We start from the raw sequence: 16,850 nt of genomic DNA, 5'->3' as shown, positions 1-16,850 counted from the left end.
TATACGAGGAACTTGGAATTGCCCAAAGTGTCATCATCTCTAGGCTTTGGCAACGATTTCAAGATAACGGAAATGTCAGTAGACGTTACAGTACAGGTCGCCCCCGAGTTACAACGCCGAATGAAGACCCGTATTTGGCAGCAACTGTCAAAAGAAGCAGACGGAGCACAGCATCCGACCTGTCTCGTCAGCTATCTGCAACCACGGGTACCACAGTTTCAAGGCAAACCGTGTACAGACGTTTGGGAGATATTGGTCTATATGCTGGCAGGCCTGTCAGATGTGTTCCGCTCACGGCAACTCACTGTCGGCAGCGATTAGCCTGGAGTAGAGAACATGTAATGTGGACATCGTCACAGTGGGATTGTGTGATGTTTTCCGACGAGTCCAGGTTTAGCTTGCAGTCTGATTCACGTCGGACTTTCATATGAAGAACGCCAGGTACCCGTTACCACCAAGACAACATCATTGAACGACACCGTTACGGTGGTGCAGCATTGCTCGTTTGGGGTGGAATTATACTGGGTTCCAGAACAGATCTGAATGTTCAAACCGGAACTATGAAAGCCCAAATTTATCGGGACATGATTCTGGAACAACATGTACGTTTGTTTAGGGGTGCCATGGGCGCAGAATTTGTGTTTATGGATGACAACGCCCATCCTCACCGGGCAAACATCGTAAACGAATGCCTTGAATCTGAGGATATAACCCGTATGCAATGGCCAGCATTCTCACCTGACTTGAATCCGATAGAGCATGTGTGGGACATGCTTGGCCGACGAGTTGCAGCCTTCAACCACCACATGTGTACCGGAACTTCGGAGAGCATTGCTTGCTGAGTGGAGTGATCTTCCCGAAGATCAGATCGATAATTTGATACTCAGCATGCCTAGGCGTTGTACGGAGTGTATTTCATCGCATGGGAGACATACAATGTATTAACCATCATACCAACCATGTAATAGTAAGTTTTTGTAAAGGAGATATTTTTTACAATTGCTCCAGGGAGCAAAAATCGTAGTTTTTATGAATGGTATCATACATACACCATCGTTTTTGTTCTTTATCTTTTAATAAATAAAAGGGCTAAAAATATAATAAATGGGCTTTATGAATAAGTAACGTTTGTTTTGTTTCTGAACCTTTGTTTGCCGGAACTGGCATTATCCTTAATTTATGGACATGAGTGTATATATCCAAACCGTATCAACATACCTTTTCCAATCCTCGACACTACATGTTCTTTCATTCCACAGCGCTCCCTCTAAAATTAACTTAATAAACTTTGCTTAAAGTTTATTAAGTTATTATTTTACTTGTCTTACGGATATCTGGCTCCCTTCTCTAGGAAATGTGCGGAAGACGGGTTCACTGTAAGTTCGTCCGACGAGATGTTAGCCGGAGGACGTCGTCGATGAAAGCCCAAAGCAGTCTTGTGGGGCAGAGGCCCCAGGAGCATCGTCTTCGGATGGTCGCCCCTGGTGTATTGCTTCAGCAGCGATGGCCGATGTTGGATGCAGATGCAAAGAGGTGGCGAAGAGAGAGTCGTCATGAGAGGTGGTGGCCCAGGAGCATCGTCTTCTATGATATGGCAGGGTAGACGTTTACGTTCCTTAGTTTGGAGAACATTTTATGTCCCCCCCATGTTCTGAGAGGAGACTCGTCTTTTTGCGTCTATCTACCCAGAGTATCTTAGAAAAAAAGTCTCATTTTCGACAACTTTTTCCCGAACTTCCCAGTTTCGACCCAAAGTCCACTTTTTGATTGGTCGCGGAAGTGTCATGTGACAGCAGCGTCAGGTTTTCACTCTTTTTTTTTCTGCAAAAACCCATGAAAAAAAGATGATGAACAAAATGGTCAAAATTCGTGTCTAAACATGATTTTGCAAAAATCAAGAGTTTTTGTGAGCCCGCACGTGGTATTTTGTGGAAGAGCCACACTCAAGTGGCCAAAAAGCCGCGTGTGGCGCGAAATTCTTACATGAGATTTGAATTACCGTTTATTCTGAAGTTCAAAATTAATGAATAAATTAATTTAATATATATATAATTTGTTAAAAATACAATTATTTATATTTTTAATTAAATTATAAAAACAATAATCACCCGAATATATTTACTTTAAAAATAATCGAGAAAAATAATGAGAGAAGAAGCTTTGGAGTTCTGCCTGGTAGTCCAGTGGTCAGAGAACTAGCTTCTGACTGTGCAGGTCTGGGTTCGGGCTTGGATGTCTACTAACAAATTCCCTGGACAGATCGTAAAGATCTCTTGGGAATACGGGCTAAACGCATTATATTAAAAAAAAATTATATAATTAATGAAAACGAGGATTTATGCAAGAGACAATTTCGGAAGTATTGAAAATTTTCAATAATTTTTCGAAGGCTCCGAGGGCCCCACATTTGATCTGATCGGTGACGTCAAAATCCTGTTTTTTGCCTTGCATCATTCCACAAATCAAAAACACGAAATGGACAAAATTCGGGAGCCATCCGATTTCTAGTGGAGGTGGGAAAGTTATACGCTATGACGAACGCATTAAACACGAACCCAATTGAAATACTCGAATAAAATATTAGATAGTTTATTATTACGTCGTAGTACAGAAATTATTTAAAATCCTAAAATAATTTATCCATGTTGCAATTTTCTTGACGCCTTCCTGCCTGGAGGGTGTCAGCGCCTATTTTTAATAGAGTTTAATAGGGGGTGAGGAGGGGGGGGGATCGGTCAATGGGGTAAGACGCCTTGAACACACCAAGCGGACTTATCGCCTTCCATCTTAAAGTGGCAAATCCAGTGTTATATTCAAAGTGACGTGGAATCGTTAAAAAAAACGGCATAGGGAATAGCCATTGGCTTTAGCGATAATATTGACGTCACACTTTGCACAAACAAGGGGGATAAGTTAGCTTGGGGTTTCCAGGGTCAGTAGTTAGTGGCAATGTAATGAAATTGCACGTCGCCAGATAGCGTGTTAGTTGCTTTCAAAGGAACGCTGATTATCAAAACACAACATTCACTAACAAAAATTAATGGAAAAACTAGAAATTACAAAAAGAAATAACTCCACATCTAATGATAATTTCAACCGATTGAAAGTGATATAATTTTTAGAAAAAATTACGCCCCTTCACCCTCTTCGATTCATCTCTTGGAGCCAAACATAGCGATCAACAGTGACATCAAGGACGAGGATGCAATGGGTGCTCAAGCATCCGTGATATTTTGCAAGACGGTTTTGAGCAACCCCCAGAATTTACTTAAAAATCGAAAGCCCTCCCCCCCCCCCAAAATTATGCTCAAGGATGTTCCAACGGATGTGCATAACACTTCAGAAACTACTTGATCTCAATGAATTCGGTCCCGATCAAACTTGCATTTCCGGCACAACTCACTCGCTAGTATGTTGGCACCATGGCCTGTGGCCTATAGACCGGAGTTGTGCTGTTTGAAAGAAAGTTAGGCTTATGCGATGGACTCATGTTTCTATATCTTGAAAAAGATAGGTGTGAGGCGAGGAGAATCTGTTTACACACATGTCAAATCAGGTTCAACAACCTAGAAGTTCTATCGCGCGAGATTCTCACACATATTTTTTTTCCATTCATTTGAATTTATTAACAAACTAGTCCACCACCGAAAGGTTGCTGAAAGTGCAAAACTTGAAGCCTTTTTGCAACAGCCAGTCTCTGTTTCCAAAATAATTCAATAAAATGTTTTCTGAGAAGTAAAAAATAGTTCAAATTGTTCTACAAACATTAAGATTATTCAAAAAAACGTTTTCGATGGTTTAGAACAGCGTTTCTCAACCTATGATCCGTGGTTTGTGAAGGTGACACAGGTGGTCCGCAAGAACATTTGAGAAAATTTAACTCCTATCTTAAAAAATGAGAAATTTTTAATTATATGCAACCAATATTAATGATATTTACATAGGTTCAAATGAAAAAATCGGCCCACCTACCGCAGTAGTAGTAGTACTGATTAGTGGTCCGTCGAACTATTTCAGTAACTTTAGAGGTTCCGAAAGGTTGAGAAACAACTGGTTTATAGAACATTAATCCAAAGAAAATTTTACAACATTACATTATTTACAAGAATATTTTATAATAATTTAAGCTGGGATATTTCTTCTAATTAAAAGTATGTTATTATAGTATGCTGGTTGAATTATGTAAAGTGATTAAAAAACGACACCCATGACTAAATAGTTTTCAGCTTAAAACATCATTGGCAATCCGCAAGATACCCCCCACCTTTCCCAGACACTTTTGGCTGTATTGGAATCGAAACTTCGGTGGGAAGAAAACTAACTATTTCTAAAAATCAATAAATTGGCAACTTCACTTGCCTTTGACAATTATAGGCGAAAAAATTGTCAGAAGTTTGTGAAGTTGTCAACTATCGTAAAAAATTTATGAAAATCGCTAATGACGGAGAAAAAAGGGGCTACATAAATGCAGGTAAAACGTGTTTTATTCGCAATTATGCTGTTTTTCTTTTTCCAAACTTTTCTCAGTTTTTTGTATTCAAATATCTCAGCGAATATTGTTCTTGGAAACGTGGAATTTTATTTTGTTGGGCTCAGGAGAGACAGGACAACAACTTTTTTATTGGAATTTTGAGGAAAGGGTGTCCGTATAAAAAGCTAATTTTTTTTATTTCAATATTTGTACAACTTCTTGCAAAATGAATGAAGCATCTGGTTGTTTGAATAATTTTTCAGCCATTTCAACGGCAATCCCGAGATATCTCGTCAAACTTGACTTGCTTTATTTCTGTCACCCGAGATATTTCGACTTCTAGAAACGCAATGAAATTGCTTTTTACAATAAAACATGTTTTCCATTCCCCCACTCCCCCCCCCCCTCCGCCCAACCAATCAACCGCAGTGGGCGGAGTCAGCTCTTGTTCAACGTTAGATAAAAAGGAGCGAAAAAAATAGAGAAAGAAATATAACGCTCAGTATATAATGATGCAAAAATGATTTTCCCCCAAAAAAAGTCATTTTCTCCCCCTATAAAACCACGCCACATGGTGAGTGTCTTTGTATCATAGTCAGGGAAATAAAAGCGATGGGTGGAAAAAATTTCCTTGTTGGGGTGGGGACAGTTATCTGCTCGCAGTCGGAAAATATTCTTCTTAACATGCGTGGCAATTTGGGAAAGTTTCGCAATTTCAAATGTGGCAGTTATAATGCGGATCAGGAAAATTTTAAAAACCGCTTAAAAGGTTAGTTGGAAGTATGCCTCTAGGAACGCCAGTAAAATGCGGTGTATGCTGGTATATACAGCATGAGCGTGTGAACGCTACATGTCTTATCCCTCTCTCCTCAGATATACGCTGCTGTCTCTTCTTTATTTGATGTTTTTCCTAGTTTATGCGTAAGTCAATCTCGCATCAAATCTACGTTTTACTTTGGAATTAAATGAAGTCACTTCCCCTGGCTGACATACCGTGATTATCTATGGCTGTCAAGGCCATTCAGATTAAGCGAATAATAAGATGCCAAACTTGAAGTTCTTTTGAAAGGCACTTTCCGGAATGACATGTTGCAATTAGACCAGCGTTTGCCAAAGTTGGTGATATCGCCCCTTCGGGGCACTGGAACTGACCGGGAGGGAAAATGGAAATTTTCCAATTTAGTTCAGTCTCGAGTTTTGATTTCTAGGAAGCGGCAGAAAAAACGAACGATTAACGCCACACCGATGGTTAAATTTCGCATTCTACGATATGACTCCAAAACCATACGCTGAGAGCGCTGAGGGATGGGTGACGCATTTAACGCTACTGCAGTCGAAGTTAAAGCTGCAAGTCGAATCAAACTTCACTTTGTCTTTGGCGTCGAGAATTCCGAACGAGGGGCATAAGAAGGAATCCAATCTCGCGTTGAAATCATGTAGAAACGTATAAAAAAGGGAAGACGATGTAATTGATGTTTAAAGTAAACGGATGGGTTCGAGTGATTTGTGGAAAACAAAGAAGAAATGTCTTCGCGAAAGAAACACAACGACCGATTCTTGTTGCCGTCGTGAAAGAGGGGAATGTCTTCATTTTGTGTGACAGCAACAGCTCGTCCAGGGAAGACAGAGGTCGTCTTTATGCGCGGAAGTGCGAGGCACGTCGGGACGAGGAACGCATGGAGATTTTGACTGATGACGAGAATATTGCGGGCACATCGCGCTCTCCACAAAGAACTCGTCACACGGCGTTAAATGATCTGCTACTGATGAACGACAGAAATTCATTTCGGCGACGGCAAAATATCTATTTATAGTCATCGGATCTTCGTCAGCTTTTATAAGCGTATGAATCGGTGATTATTCCGCATTTTTGCCCCCTTCGCACGCAATCTCTATCCATCTTCTAGTTGAACTCTCCTCTAATTCGGACCGGAATTAGACGACACATTATACACGTTAGGGCGGAATACGAACTCCACGTTCAATGTTTGTGGCGCAATAAAGCTCTCCCTTTGTCAAATGAATCGTGTTTTTGTGACGGTTTCTTCCGTCGAGAACAAAGAGCGATGGAAAGGTAAGACGAGATCACATATACACAAACGAAATGAATGTCTTCTTCCCACACATCCACGGTTTTCATATTGCCCCCCCCCCACCCCCGACTCGAATTTTCCTCATTTTTCCCCTTATCGTTGGCATCGAGGCCGACGTATCATCGTCATTTCTCCCGAGAGAGACTTCGCTGTTTTCTCCACCGAGGTAAAAATACGCGCCTACTCAATCAGTTCATACTCATTTTCATAAAAAAATTTCTCTGACTTTTCCAGTCAAATTTTCGGAAAAATAACAGGTAATTTTTCAGTCAAAAATTTGAAAGTCGTATTCATATAACAATTGCCTCACATTATTAATTGCTACGTAATTATTTTTTTACGCAATTTTTTTAGAATACACAAAACCCGATGAAAAAAATGGAAAATTCAATAAAGGAATGCGAGACTTTTTCCCCTTCTGCTCTAAAATAAACCGTTGAACTTTACAGTCGAACGTTTCTATTTTCCTAAAGTGTTCATAAGTGTCTAAAGTCACTGGTAAAATTGTCACTTTGTCAAAAAAAATTTCAGTTGTATTCGGGGTTGGCAAAAACTCAGATTTTTCGGGTTTTTTTTCAGTGTTCACGATACTGGAGAACGAGGAAAGAAAATTCAATATGCTCTATCCTACATAAATACCCCACCGTCGCCGGTGGGGATTTTCTGTTGTTTCTAAACTTCGAGGCGTGAATGCGAGCCAATCTCCTCATTGAAAAGTCTCACCACAGAGAGAGTGACAGGCCTACAAACGATACAAATATTCAGTCATTACGCTTCACTTCTGAAATATAGATGGCAGCACCGAAAAATCAGACCAAATGAACACCAAAAATACGCGCTCAGACTGTTACGTACACAAGCTTCCGGCACAACTCGCTAGGTAGTAAATTGCCCATGGCGATAGACCTGAGTTGTGCTCGGTTTGAAAGAAAAGCTACATAAATATAATAGAGCTAGTAATATATAGCAATTATTTATGTAATTATTATATCAATGATGGCTCACATAACAAAAAATTCCGGGGGAGGGAGATCATTTTGCATTCTATTGTGGCAAATGGGTTTCTTTCGAGGCATTTTCCTCTAACCCCCCCCCCCCCTCATAATCTGAATAACATTAAGTACATAGATTTTTTTTATGTATTTTTTTTTTTTAGATAGTGTGTGACAATTCAATAAACCATTAGAAAGCATAATGTTTGCGAGTAAGTTACTTACTTTTATAATCTAAATAGTATTGAATACTTAGGTGAGTCATTAAGTAAACCCCAAATTGATTGATATTATATATATTTTAAAATAGTAACAAATACTTTCAAAAAATGTTAATAGATGACAGCAGCATCCAGCTTTATGACATTTATTTCATATCAACTCGTAGTATTCACACGCATGCGTAATTCAGATTCAAAATGGCGATGGTGCTGGATGATTGTACGATAGAGAAGCAGCGTGCTGTTGTCCGATTTTTGTGGGCAAAAAGGACTTGATGCAAAAAATATTCACAAAGAAATATTTCCTGTTTATGGAGAGAAGTATTTATCACGGTGTCGTCTTATTTGCGACCGAATCGAAAATCGTAGCGTTCGACACCACAGGGGGCAACTAATGGACGATGATGGGGATCTAGGGTCCTCTCATGTGTTTCCGTTCTCAGACATTTTCGTGTTGACCTTTGACCTATGGCCATCTGCGAATTTCCCTTTTCAGCAAGAACAGGAAATGAAGAAAGTTTAATCACAGAACGTGTAACAGCGCCCAAGTTCAAAATTTTGTATTCAAATCAGTTTAAAAATTCATTTAAAAAAAGTGCAAAGGGAAGTTTGCTAGGAAAGAGGGATGCGCTCCCTCTTATGGATGCACGTGCTAAAAATAAATTTAAAAAAACCTATCTTGATTTTTTACTGCAGATTTTACACTTCTCGTGTAATGTACAGCTTTTTTTTCTGATTTAATTGGGTATTTTCAAAAATTGACTAGCAAAAATAAATTTTCAAACATATATAGATGGCGCATAAATTCAAATTGAAAAATCGACTTTTTTTAACAAGAATGTGGCCCATGACAACTTCATAAAATTAATATTTCGCTATTTTTCGCAAATGTGGATTATGAAATACTATAATCTTTTCTCAAAGTAGTGAAATTCGCATCTGCGTGTTATAATACGCTGGAACATACGGTACATTTTATCTCACAAGGAAAAGTCCAATTCTTCTCTGAAGCGCTTCTTCATAACTTTTATTTTTTGTTTTTATTCGTGTAAACTAAAGAAAAAAATCCAAGTTGATGTGCGACTTGATTTATTTAGAAATTTTTTCACTCTTTCTTTTTACTCCTTTTTTTCTTTTTAAGAGTAAGTCACTGAATTTCCATTGAAGCAACTGCGCCAGTCAAGTTAACCTCTTCACCTGTGAGCCAAAACTGGCTATTAAAAAATTTGGTTTTTGTTTATTGTATGTCAAAATGAACCTTAAAAAAGTTTCTTTTTTTAAAAAACCTAATTAATTAATTGGGGTCGATATCCTTACTAGGACCATTGGAGTTAGGTACACATATGAGTGCCTTAGGTCTTCACTTGAAAAAAGAATCATTACAAACCAATTAAAACAGAAAGAACTCTTAAAACTCTGGAACGAAAAGGTCAAATTATTGAACTAATTAATTAGAAATAATATGAGTGATGTTCTACCCTAGTGTATATACTCTAGATGGGTTTCAATGTTTCACGATTGGGTTTCGGCCAGTGACAAAAAAGGGGTAAAGATGGCAAGAATGAAAGTTAAATAATGGATAACACCTAAATGATCAAATATTGGTGTCATATTCTGGTTAGTTATGATTTCCATCATTCCTTTGGATATCTTACCACAAATATATTCTTCAGTAGGTAACTTTCAAGTGCTTTTCGAATAAGTTACTTGCATCATGGACATGTATAGCAATTATAACGTAGTATTTTTAAGAGCCTTATTTTCCCCAACAGAAAAGTTAATTTAACATTTCAAGAAAAGAACTTTGTAATAGTGTCGTATATTTTTCTTTTTCCATTCGCAATTGTATTTTTTACATACTTATTTGAACATTTATAAGCCACTTTAACACTAAAACGACGGAAGCGGTCGTTTTAACCGGAAAGCTATGCGACCATTCGAATACACTAAGATTGGTCATCTGTTTAATATGATTACAAAAAAAAATCTGATTTAAACGATCTTCATAAGCGAACATTGAAACAATACTGAAAGAATAGATGTTATACCATAGACCATAGAGTTTGCGTTTTTCCAGTGCCCATTTCGTACCGTTTAAAGGTGCACTTTTGAAGAAGCTCATTGTCGTGCGCTATTCAATTCATTCAGCGTTTCTATGGATCTTGACGTTTTTACTACATTAGTTTGTAGTAAAAGCTAATTAATGTATTAGAACTATTAAAGAGAAATATTGAAGTTACTTTTAATATTTCTCTAACATGCAGGGTGTGCCGTAAAGTTCACTCAAGTTTTGTGGTTCAGGAATCCTCACTCCTGGCCAAGAGAAAATTTTCCAAAAAACAATCCTTTTTACGACTTATTCAAATTCAATTTCATTCATCTACGTCATAAACATGCATATTCATACAGAAAAATGTAAACTAAACATTCAAATCATTAAAAAATGCCCATAAAGACGAGTTATATGGTCACCCTGTTGAATTGCAGATACAATCGGAATATCGCCTATTATGGCGTCTTACCGTCTCATGGAGTTGGAACCAGCTTCTGGTTTTAAAATTCAATATTTAAAAAAAAATCCAACAGATTTAAACATTGAACAAAAGAAGGGTTTGAAGAAAAAAACTTGCAGAGAATGTAATTCTTGAATTCTCTTCATGATTAAAATGTTCACAGTTTTTGATCGAGCAGCTACTGGAATTACTGTTTCTCAGTTAGTTGTTAGGTCATCCAAATGGTTTGTTGACATCCCCTATTCCATCAAAATTAATAACCACTGTAATATTGGTAACTAAAAAAAAAAAATAGTTTTATTTATAGAGCTGTTATCCCGGAATTTTTTAGGGTTTTTCCGTGACGTTTGATTCCGCGGTAAGCCAAAAAAGCTCTCGCGGAACCCCAGTTGGAAATTTATGTAGTAGAACAGGGGTTTCTAACCTAAAAGCTTTCGCGGAACCTTTGATGGGTATGAGACTTTTCCGTGGAACCCTTGATGGTATTGTTTCGCAAAGTGTGTGTCGCCGCTCCTAGGGGGCGTCGCCAAACTTTGTCAGAGGCATTACGGCAAGCTGGAGATATTGGTTTCTGTCCCTATTTATGCTTTGAAGTGATTCTTTTATATAGGAAAATATCTAACAAACTATTCTCGGGAGCCCCTTCCTCTGCCGTCCCCTAGTTGCGGCTCTGTCCATGCCTACCCTGGGATAGAGTTCAATGAGCTTTCTTTTTGTTTTATGCATGGATGTTTCAACATTAAGGGTGACCCATCATGGGTTCCCTGGGCAAAGTGATGTTCTGTGGCCCCATACTCAGCTGGAAGCAACAGCTTACATATTTACATACTCGAACTCGAAAATTTACCCGGATCGGGGGAGATAAAACTACTATTACCGTTTTCACTGTTGTTTGGACATCAAAATTTGTTAAAATATGCGCCACTTTTTTTGTGAAAGTGCAAAATAAAGAACAGGGGTTGTAACAAGAACTTCTTTATTAATTTGCAACTTCTCCGGGTTCCAAAATGTTTTAGGGATCAGTGACGTTTGATTTCGTGGAACCCCAAAAAATTTCTCATGGAACCTGTGGGTTCCGCGGAACACCAGTTAGAAGTCCATGCCGTAGAGTGCTACGATAGTGTTTATAAAAAACATATTTCAGAGATAAAATTGCATTTATTGAAAGTGCAGTGACTTCAGTTATCCGGATCGCTTCGACTCCACTAAAACAGGTGAAGGCAGCGAAACAACTGACTGAACCGATATGTTCAGGCAATGAAACATTTTAATACAGTAGGCCTACGCAAGTATAAAATGTGAAAAAAAAAATTGTTTTAATAGTCAGCAAGTTACATTTACATACTAAAGCAAAATTCGTTTTTCACTAAGAAATAACATTCATTTCGTGAATTATCCAATCATGCGGATGGGGACTGGTCCCAATTGATTCGGATAATTGAGTGCTACTGTATTGATATAGGCCTACTGCGATTTTCAACCATTGTTCCCGGGCATTTTCGAGTACTTCCACGATCCCTCGAGATCGGATAAGAACACTTTGAGATACGACAGTTCTGATCTCATTCCCAAGGATGCAGCGAATGCCATAAATTCGCTAATCTCTACAGCCTGGTGATAATTTGAAGAATTGTTCAAGGTGACGGATCTTTTTGACGAAGTTGGTTAATACTAGTACATAACTGTACATGCATCTCTTGCACATTCCTCTGTGGAATTTATAACGAATCGGTACATGCTGGAACACGAGGCCAGAGTGTAAGTATGAGGCAGGGCCGTCATTTCCACCTTTTCCGGGGGGGGGGGGCAAAGCACATGTATTCAATGTATGTATATATATATATTCGTATATATATATACACCATTTTTAGTGTATTTTCAAAGCCAGCCCCCCCTCCCCCGTAAATGACGGGCCTGGTATGAGGTATGTTGTTAGAGTTGTGCCGAACTTTGCTACTGCCATTCGTAAGCATTAATGAGAAATTAATATTTGTTTTCAAACATTTCAATTTTCTTCAAAAATTAATAGTTGTAGCTTTCCACAAAAGACGCATTCTTCTATTGATAAACAACTCTTTGACGTGCCCAATAAGGTCCATTACTTAAAAAATTGTAACTTTTCTCCTTTTCTCTGGGATCCTGGAAATGTAGTAAGAATTTCTGGATGAATTTTAGGTGCATTCAAAAACACGAATGTATATATCTAGTAAATCCGGTGCAACAATCCGGTAAAATATAAATCCAGTAAATAATCCGTCTGCTGGTATATATCTAGTAAATTCACCAACAACAAAAAAATGATAGAAAATTCCCTGACGTACATCGCGCATATGAGTTCGACAGCATCTGTTTTAGTCGATAAGTATTATTAATATTCAATAATTAATGTATATTTGATATCAATAATATTTCGGCATGTGCATAATAATTTGTCTCCTTAAACCGCTATTAAATTGTTGTCGGTTAGTGTTCCGTGAAACAGTTACCGGTCTATCATCGTAACAGGAACACATCATGGGTACTTATGAAATTTTAATTAATCTGTTACTAATTTTTTCTCTTCGTTTGTTTGCTCAATGATGTTCCATATTTTTGTTATGGACATTATTTTTCTTTCCTTTTTTCCAGTCACACCTATTTTTTTTTTTAATTCATCTGTAAGACTTTTGAATTTTATTTGCACACTGCATTTCAAAATTTTATTCAAGTTTCTTGAAATGTTTATACGACAGAGACTGTAGCAAGTATTACACTTCGTTTTAAGAATTCGTCAAAGTACACTGCTCAAAACAATTAGGGGAGCACATGGTTTTAACAAAATTACGCAAAGATGTATACCGATAAGTAACATAAAATGAATCATCCATAATTTAAAGCCTAGCAGGAAACGGAAGAAGAAAACTTCATATGCAAATCAAAGTTCATGACGTCAAAAACCAGAAAAAGGAGATAAGGGCAGAAATCGGGATGTTGCAGAAACGTCTGTTTTACTGCCGTAACTGTGAAATTCGATTGCGCAGTTTTTTTTTTTTTTTTGAGACAAGGTGACTTGAGGATGTCTCAACAACGTGATTTACCGGAATCCATGGCATGGCGTGTTATAGGCAGACTGGAATCCGGGCAAACACAACGTAGTGTCTGCTTTGCAACCATTTGACCGATGCATAATTAAGGTGGTGAAAGGAAAGTACCGTACGCAACTGCTGAGATATATTCACCAGCTTGGTAATAAAGAAATCATAAAAAAATAAATCATAGAAAAAAATAATAGTGAGGCCTGACGTCAAGCAAGCTATGGATACGATAACTGGAGCCTGGAAGGATATCGCTCAAAAAGTCATTCGTATTGCGTAGAAGAAAGCAAATTTAATCGCAGCAGAGTTATGTGAAACACTGAATAAAGCTGATGAAGTGCATTCACCGATTTGCAGCCTTTGTGGGAACACATCGCAATAGAAACGTATGTTCCGAATGGACGCTGGACGATTTCTTTTCTGTGACGATGACGTCTTCACTTCGAAACCGTTAACAGACAACGTATAACATATGATACAAGAAAGCAATGAACAATCGCTTGCGGACAGCAGTGACGGAGAAGAGCTTTCACAAGAGTATGCTTTGGTACCTACAGCATCTGAAGCCTTAGCTAGTTCGGAACTCTAAAACGATATTTACCCGATCAAAAATACCTTCCGGACCATTTGTCTGAGTATGCGTATACTTTTAGAGGAATTCGGTGTGTCCTCGGTTTCTACTTGTGCAAAGAAAAATTACGGATTATTTACCTCTAAAATGTTAATTGAGTAAAACTTATACAAAAAATTTCAATGCTTAATTAATTTGAGTTGCTTTGTGTTATTTTCATTTTTTTCATTATCTAGAACGTAAATATTTTTTCCCTTATAGAATCAAATTCTGCTACAACGATTTTTTTTTTGCGCACGTGATTTTTTTTTTTTCTTTGACGTTTTTCCTTTATAAGGAAGTGATTTCTTCGTTCTCTTGGAGTTCGTTATAACGGGATTCGACTGTACTTTACCACAAATGGAACCCCGTTTATACGAGACGATGTTCAAGAAGCCACGTCAAAACGTCGTATGAAGGTGAAAATCGTACAACTGGAACTTCGCTAAAAATGATCCCTTCCCCCACCTCATAGACCTCAAAGAAAATATCACAAAATTCAATGATTTTAATTGCATTTTGTTTGCTATATAATAATCATTCTTTAGAATAATTACCCCCAGCATTAAATTTTTCAAAATCATATTACAAATTATTTAAATAACTGTAATTCGCATTACACCACCGTTGCTTAAATCTTGAGTATTCTTACATTGATCTGAATATTTGAAAGAAAAAAAACATAATTTTTCTCTTTTTCAAGAAAGATTTTTTTTTGGTTTTGTTTTCCATATCTAAAAGCAATGCAGATAATGAATCGAATCTAGCTCTTCAAAAGTTGCCTAAAAGAAAAAAAAACCGAAATACTGGACATTAGTGTTTCTCAAACCATGCGTCGCGGCTCTCGGGGGCATCGAAAACCTTTGGCAAGGGTGTCGCGGCTAGCTGTCGATATTGCTGATTGCCTGTTTAAAAAAATACCCCTTTAAAGCACTAGAGACCAGACTATTCTGGGAAAGGATGCAACTGGGGGGAGGACTTGGGGCTTCTAATTAGGGGGTCTGGTGTCTCGGGCGCCGGACCAGAGGGAGTGCCAATTTCACCCTTTAGCCTCTCCTTCAACATTAAAAGGGGGGTGCCAAAATGCGTGCTTGCCCCGGCTGACTAAGTATCGAGTAGCGGTCTTGATACCGTATCTCCGTCACCAATCAGTCAATTAGTCAATCATCAAAGTTTAAGGCTTTTGAGTTGGCGATATGCAATGAAAAACTATTATAGCGGCGTATTTTTGTAATTCATAATAATTACATAGAAATGAAAATTTTCCAAGCATCTATAGTTCGAGTTGAAATGAAAACGTCGAGTTATTGAAGTTATTTCCACTCATAAATGTCCTGGTGTCTCCTTTTTTGCTGCAGTCCTCGTCTGTGAGGGACTTGGGTCATTTGAACCACAGAGAAGAGCTCTAGAAAGGCATTGACATTGAACTGCTTCCAGTTACTCTTTTGTTTATTGTTAAATGAAAATCGTAAGGGAAATTTCCCACGAGTGACCATCATTGTATGTGGGTGAGCTCACCGAAAATTTCAAGATTCCGCATCACAGTAACACATAATGGCTCGCAATGTCCAATCTGTGCTGGTCATGTAACATCATGTGACAAGTCAATTGCTAAAAACTGACCGTCCTTCCACTTCGTGTTTTATGTTTTTGCTGAAGTTGGATTTTTTCACTCGTCTGAGACCATCATTTCAGTGTGTGTGCTGAAATATGAATAATTTAATCTTTATATTTACTATAGATGGTGTTGGCTTTTGGCGCACTGATGCTGGGGGAATTCCCCTTTTCTCTTCCTTTAACCTCTAGTTCTATATTTCGGGTGAGAACGTTATATTCTAAAATTCACACTGAACTTTTTGACCAAGTACAGCGCGTAGTAATTTTTTTCCTTTGTTCTGTATTTTGTTATTATTATTTATTTATCATTAAAGACCATTTCATGACAAAATTAGCATTTTTACTGAAACGATGAAATAGCCAAACATTATTATGAAAAATAATTCTGTCCCTTAAAATATGGGTCATATGTGTAACACAAATATATATATGAATTTTTAGACACTTTTTATCTACTACAAGTTTCGATTCTTATTCCGCAGAGTGAATGCAGACTTTTGGGACTTTTATATTGAAAAAATATTCAAAATTTGTTAAAGGTTTCGTGGAGTAGCCTCGTAATCATCAACGGTTCCGCGCGAGCTTTTACGTTGAGAAACCCTGGTCTAGAGAAAGATTACTATAAAAACAGTAATTTCAAATGACACTCGTTCCGGGGAGGAGGGAGTGATTCCTCACCAATTTTACGATTATTGATGCCAAAGGAAGCCAATCGGTAATTTTTTTTTTCGTGCGCAAACCTACATCATAACTTGAAAAAATTTAAGGAAATGCTTACCAGCGTCGGTGGAGTAGTATCCAGGGTTTGTATTTAACTCTTGCGTCATTCAACTCAGTCAAATTCTGACTAGCGGGTGACATCGATTCCGTGGGAGCATTACTGAGCGCGTAACTGACTTAGAACATCAGTTCGGTGGGACCTCCTTCCAAGTTCCGTATTGGATGCGATATCAGCTGAAATATCCAATAGCAACACGGGAACTTCCCATTCTTCCACTGTCGGTACGCCTCTATTGATTCCCTTGAGGTTCTTCGACCCAGTCGATTGGTTGGCCGCACAACATTTCCAAAGGTTTCTGATAGAATGTCTGCGTGGGGGAAAAAGTGTCAACCCACTTCCCATTTTCTTTTCCTTGCAGAAATTTTCATTGCAATTTAAATTTCAAACCGTGTGAGTGTCACAGTTATTGAAAATATTTGGGGGGGGGGGGGGGGGGAAACTCGAACATGGTGGTCAAAATTAGGGGGTGGGGGGGGAG

The 16,850-nt window shown here is 38.1% G+C and overlaps 1 protein-coding gene across 3 annotated transcripts in view; it reads right to left on the bottom strand.

Annotated features, from left to right (window-relative positions):
* Positions 1–16,470, bottom strand: part of LOC149083243 (uncharacterized) — a 151,491-nt gene extending 135,021 nt beyond the window's left edge. For 2 of the 3 annotated variants that reach the window (XM_089236926.1, XM_089236928.1), the window contains exon 1: positions 16,370–16,470. The gene's annotated coding sequence lies outside the window, so the exon portion shown is untranslated. The remainder of the gene's footprint in view (positions 1–16,369) is intronic. The other variant, XM_089236927.1, reaches the window with a different exon arrangement.
* Positions 16,471–16,850: the final 380 nt, after the last annotated feature.

This window comes from Pholcus phalangioides, unplaced genomic scaffold, assembly GCF_987345545.1.
Source record: "Pholcus phalangioides strain wild (caught in Gottingen) unplaced genomic scaffold, Ppha-v1.0 ptg000009l_1, whole genome shotgun sequence".
Lineage (NCBI taxonomy): Eukaryota > Metazoa > Arthropoda > Arachnida > Araneae > Pholcidae > Pholcus > Pholcus phalangioides.
Note: the sequence above shows the minus strand (reverse complement) of the source record. Positions and strands in the feature narration are given on the sequence as shown.